The sequence below is a fragment of the Nelumbo lutea genome, chromosome 6 (assembly GCF_056320005.1).
Source record: "Nelumbo lutea isolate HS-2025 chromosome 6, American lotus-T2T, whole genome shotgun sequence".
Classification (NCBI taxonomy): Eukaryota; Viridiplantae; Streptophyta; class Magnoliopsida; order Proteales; family Nelumbonaceae; genus Nelumbo; species Nelumbo lutea.
Window position 1 is genome coordinate 1,574,782 of NC_142689.1, and position 6,267 is coordinate 1,581,048.

Sequence of the window (6,267 nt, forward strand, 5' to 3'; positions counted from 1 at the left end):
GTAAAAGATAGCCAGCCAGGCAATGAAAGTTATTTTAAATTAAAAACTCCCCAAAAAACGACTAGATCGCTTATGTGACACAACTCCAAAGCTTTTAGGCTGACATATTTTAGGGTTCTTCAAATCTTCTTCTTCTTTTTTTTTTTCCCCTATTTCTAAGTGATCCGACTACGACTAGTAAAGTTGTTCTATATAATCATATATTGTTGTCTCTGTCCTCCACCCTAACCCAACCCCATCTCAAATCGGGCACTCATTTTTCAACCCTAACCCTAATAAGTAACTAACCAAATGTCTTGGGTTAGGTGATCGGATTAGGCTTAATTGAGCACAATCAAGTTGCAAAACCCTAACATCCTGCACTGTTTTTCTTCTTCATATAAACCTTTTATTACGTCAAACCAAATCTCCGTCAGTAATTTAGAAATACTATACTAAATCTTCTAAGACACTGAATTGTCAATCTAGCCGTTAATGTGCCCTTGTCCTCTCTACTTTAATTTGAGAGCTTGAGTTTTTATCTCCTTGGCTGATTGGCATCTTCGCTCCCGCCCCAATAAAAGAAAATTTACGTTCGTTATGTATGCTATTGGGGGGGGGGGGGGGGGTGGGGGCCACACAAGACAAGGGGCCTAGACTCAAGAAGCTTCCGTACCATCTTAACTATCAAAATCAGAGTATAACAAAGAAAATAAGGATATATTATTAAGAGACAACTATGAAAGAAAAAAATATTAGAAATATCACCAATGAATCTTATTGAAACCCAGCCAATTACGTCTTTAGAATTAGAAGTTTTCTCATTAATATCTTTCTTCTAGAAGGATGACTTCATTGTTCTTGAAATTAATGTACCATATTACGATACTCCTTAATTTTCTTTTTTCTTTTTTTAAAATGGGTAGGCAGCAGGCACCATATCATGATACTTTAGAAGCAAAAGCAAGAAGAAACTAGCAGACTTTCTCACCTATTGATAATTTGATGTGGATCCCCCCCAATTCATCCATTATCCATATATAATTTCTTGTAGTCCTCTTACATCCTGACGTGACACCATTTATTTGCCTAATTGTCAACAAATGAAGTAACCAGACAATGGATCGTAACACCCACCAACAAGTCTACTGCTAGGTAAAGCTTGATTTTCTTGTGAGAAAAGCCAATAGTTAATTACCAAATTTCATCTTATTATATCTGATTTTTCCACCTGTTAAGAGAAAAATAATGCATTATTTATTTATTTATTTTTGCATGAAACAACTCTTAACTTGCTTGATATGCTGCAGGCAATTGCATTATTGATTGAATTCTAGAGTGAATGAAATTGTCCAAGAGTGGTCTCTTGGTCTATGCTCTTCAATCAGTCTATTTACCTAACCTGAAAATTTGCCCTTTTTTCGGCAAGTCAATATGTGGTATATAAATTAGGGTAAATTACAAAGCTTCCGTTAACCTTCCGTCTAAAAGGCTGTTGTAATATTTTTTAATTCCTATACTATCCTTCTAATAACTATTCGGACGAGAAAAATATTGTTCATCTTCTCCAACCTCATTCTCCCTCTTTCTCTCTCCTCTCACTCTCTCTCCCCCATCTCTCTTCTTCTCCTTCCCCTTGGGATTGAACCCATTAAACTCATTTTCACGAGTTTGGTGCAATTGTACTGAACTAGTGAGAGGTGATAAAAAGCTAGCGCCGAGTCGTGTCTAGCCCGCTCGCTCTCGGACCCAAGCAGGTGCAGAAGCGGCGGCAACGGCGACAACAATATATGATTATAAGTGTTCCGTTCCCTCTACAGGTCTTATTCCTCGGTACCAGCACAGCAGGACTCGGAACTAACCTCCCACATTTCTCTTGTTTCTCCCCCTATTTTTCTCTCAAGTTGTTAACAGCAGCAAAAAACAATTAACTACATCAAACAATCGAACCAGAGGGCGGAAGACGTGAGAGAGCTCGCTCTACCGAACACCAACCCATCAAGAGCGGGGCAGCAACTGGTTCGGCGGTGACAGAGGTCGCAACAACTGTGGGAAGGAGCTGAAATAGAAAAAGAAAACGAATCCGCCTCTGTGGAAATCGGTGATGGGTTTGAAGGCGCAGGTGGCGGTGGAAATGGAGGAGGACATCTTCAAAAGAGGGACGCCGCTGCAATTCATGCTGAACGTTGAGGAAGTCGAGAGCTCACTGCTCACATGCTCTGGCCTCGGAGCTCAGAACTGCATATCTCTCTGCCATAGTCTTGTTTTTTCCTTTATTCTTTGTTTGAGAACCCTTCTTTTCCAAATCTTCTACGATCCTGACGTTTTTTGGTACACTCGTGGTTTTGAAACCAGCTTTCTTCGGATGGCGGATTGTTCTATTGAGGTTCCTCTTCCTGTCTCTGTAGAAGAAATGCTAAGAAGTATATGTGAGCAACAGTCACTGCCACCTGCTGAAATGAGTGCAAGGAGAGAGATGGCTTTGCTTGGAGAAGAGGCGTCTCTGCAGCTTCTTGGGCGAAATTCCGGTCAAAGAATCCGATCGTCGATAGGATTTATCATTTATATGGCGAGAAGTGTGTGTACGACCGTGTAGTCGGAAAAGCGTGTGCTTCTCCGGGTCACGTAGTTCTGAAAGTTCAGCTTCTGTTTCTATGCGAGGTAACTTCATATGTGCATAATCCTTTGTTTTTGGTTCCTCGTGAATACCGTCGTCGTCGTCGTTTTCATTTCAACATTTCTTCATGCCCATTTTAGGTAATTTTGCACTGACAGATTTCATTTGTCGTGCTATGATCCTAGTAAAGTTGTAATTGCAACTTATAAATTGTCTCCCTTTCAAATGTCATTGGTTTCGTTCAGCATTTGGCAAACGCCCCCATCCACCTTCCCGATTTAGGTATTCTGTGTATAAGTTGTCTTTGCAATCTTCACTGAATTTATAGTTTCTGATTTGGGTTCCCCCTTAACTCACCGTTTCTTGTAGGCTATGATGATGCTACCTCTCACTCTCCGAGGTTAGAGCGTCTTTGTAGGCAGAAGAGCGGCTTGGGTTTGAAGGGGATGAGCAGAGAATCCCTTCTCATGGCGTTGGGCGAGAGTTGGGAGAGGGAAAGAATGAGAGAGGACGGTGAGGAAGGGGAAAATAAGAGAAGAAAGGGAAAATAATAGGTTAAATAGGTTTTAAGAGAAAAAGGGTAAAAAATAAAAATAGAAAAAGTTTAGTGGGATACTTTAGTAATTGAACGCATTCCGACTTAACGGTCAAAGAGGGTCTTTGTCTCACAGCCATAGTACAGGGGGTCTTTGTCTCAGACCCCATAGTACAAGGGGGGTCTTTGTAATTTACCCTATAAATTATAATAAGAAGAATTTCATGAAGGCTGGTTCTGGTTCCTGGTAGGGCTGTCAATGGGTCGGTTCTGACCCGATGAATCTGAACTGATTGGGCCAGTTCTCATTCCAGAAACTGAAACCAATGGATTGGTTCCAAGTTCTGATATAGGGTCCCAATTACTATTGGTTCAGAACTGGTTTCACCTAACCCCGAATTGATTCAGACTTGATCCATTATATAATATATAATATACTAAATAAATTATAAATATAGAATACATAAATATTTATTTATTATTATTATAATTGGGCCCGTTGGGTTAGACCCGATTGTCCTGAAAATCAATTGGTTCGATTCCAGGCCAAAAAATTAAAGGCTTTATCAGGTCCAGTTCCAAGTCTAAGTCCTCAATATTTCATATTGGGTCGGATCCAATTCCAACTGATTCCGACCCAAATCCTACCTGTTGAAAGCCCTAATTCCTGATAAGTTTGCAAATTGCATCCAGTTATTTGTCAGAGTTGGAACCCAAAATCTTATCCATTTAATTAAGAAAATCTTAATTTGATCAATTGATAAATTAAAGCTTGAATATTTATAGATGCACGTTCGATCTAATGATATCCTTTCTTTTGGTTTAAAAAGTCGAATCTATGCTTATTATAAAACTAACATGTATACACACACATAATTGATATAGCTAAATGTTGATGTAAATAAATGGTATTTGAATTCAACCAGTATATTTATATAAGACAATTTTACTAAAACAGTTAATTACCACTTTCCAGTCCTATGGTTTGGGTTTTACTTAAACAGTGTATTCCTTATAGTTACCCTAATGTTCTTTGGAACAAATTTATTCAAAAGATAAAGAAAATGAAAATACCATTCTTACCCTGATAAGATGCAGGCAACCAATCCGTTTGATCAGTTCTAGACGAATAACCCCAATGCCATCGTTCTCTCCTTTTCTTCATTTTACTGAAATCAAACATTTGCTTCTTTTTCTTTTTTTTTTCAATGTGAAGTTTTAGGGATATTTTTAGGATAAATAACCATGGCCCATCATCTTAAACATTTTTCATTTGGTTTAAATGATCATATAACCATTTCCAAATTAATGACAATACAAACAGTTTTTAATTAAGAGGTGTTTTAGTAAATGAAGTTTTATTTATTTATTTGGGGGAGAATTATTGGGCCGTTTAATTAGACTTATCCTTTCAGTACCCATTTATATTTGCCAAGTGGATTGACATTGACTGTCAGTTTAATCAATCCGAGGCCGCAACCTATCTTATATTTGCCCCCACTTCTGTTTCCACGTTTGATATCCCAAGGATATTTGCCAACTGGATTGACCGTCTATTTGATCAATCTGAGGGTTGAATATTCCCAGGATATTTTCAGTTCTTCTGTCTAAATGTCAATGGACTAACAAAAACCACTCTATCTCTCATTAATTCACGCTAAATTAATTCCTATATGTTTTAATTTCTGTAATTAACAAATTCACGTTAAATTAACTCCTATATCCTGCTATCAAAGTAAAATTTGCAATGGTGACAATCATATTCAAATGATCCATATAAATAATAATCCCAGTCAATATCAAATAAAATGGATAAATTAATGTTTGAAATTTTGAAATTAGGTTATTTGGTAAATTTCCATAGAGAAGGTAATGGCTGTTGTGGTTTGACCGATTTGCTCACCTATATCTTTGACCTTTAATTACATCATTAATGAGTTCTGTCGTTGAAACTAGAGTTTGAAGGAAGCTTTATGATCTATCTATCTATCTATCAAAGCATCAGCTGGTTATGGGTTTTAAGCTTTTAACTGTTGTAATTTAGGTGTTGTTTGTTAAGTATTTTCAGAAAGATCTTTCAGTAGTTTAAATGACTAAAAGATATATTAAGTTTTTTTTTTTTCTCTTGTTCGGTTTACTGAGTTTTTAAAAATACATTTAGAGACTATCACGTAGAAAGATCAGAAAGTTTCATTTGAACCTTTTCAAAATTGACGTTTTTGATCTTTTTGAATCTTTCCATGCATGCAATTTCTCATCTTTCCAACTTTTTGTTACCAAATGCAAAAAGACCAATTTTTGGACCTTCAAACTTGCCAAAGCCTAAAAGACCATACAACAAGACTTGCCAAACGCCACCTTAATATAGTATATGTTTGGCATTGATGCTGCAGATACAGCACCATTCGGTGCTGTTGATGTGTGGGTTGGAAGCACCGTTTTCTGAGAAAACGGTGTCTTTATTTTTTGTTTGGAAATGGAAATATTGCTGCCAGGTAGGATGTTTCCTGGAGCAAAAACAATGTTTTCTGTTTGGTACCAATGCTCCAGGAAACTTTTTTAGCATTGGTACCTATTATCTAGTGCCACGTCATGTCCCTATCACTGCTACCTCATGTCCTTATTGGCAACAATGAGCTGCAGCTTCGGAAAATGCCAAATTCGGTGTTGCTCCAAGCCATGCCTTCTCGATTTCCAAGGCATGGCTTGAAGCACCGCTTTTTATGGAAAAATGGTTCCAAACAAACAGGCGTTTCCTGGAGCAAGGTTTTTTCCAACTTGACACTGATGTATTGCCATTTTCTGGAGCAACGACATTGATGCCAAATAGACGTTTAGTTGGCTTGGCCAATGGCTATTATAAAAGAAAAGGAACAAGAACAAGAAAAATAAAGGAGGGCGACTTACTTTTCATGGTAAATTCTTCCTTTGTGTTTTGCTTGGAGGTTGTCAAGTTTGGTGATTGATCTCGACATTTATTTCTGGCCGGGTTTAATGTGAGGACTAAGGAGAGCACGTGATGCATATTATAGTAGCCAATGATCTTAATGCTAATCAGACATCTAGGCCCCATTCATTTTTCGATAAGCTATTTACCAAGGTAAATATAGTTACCTGGATAAGTTTTTCTTGGGAA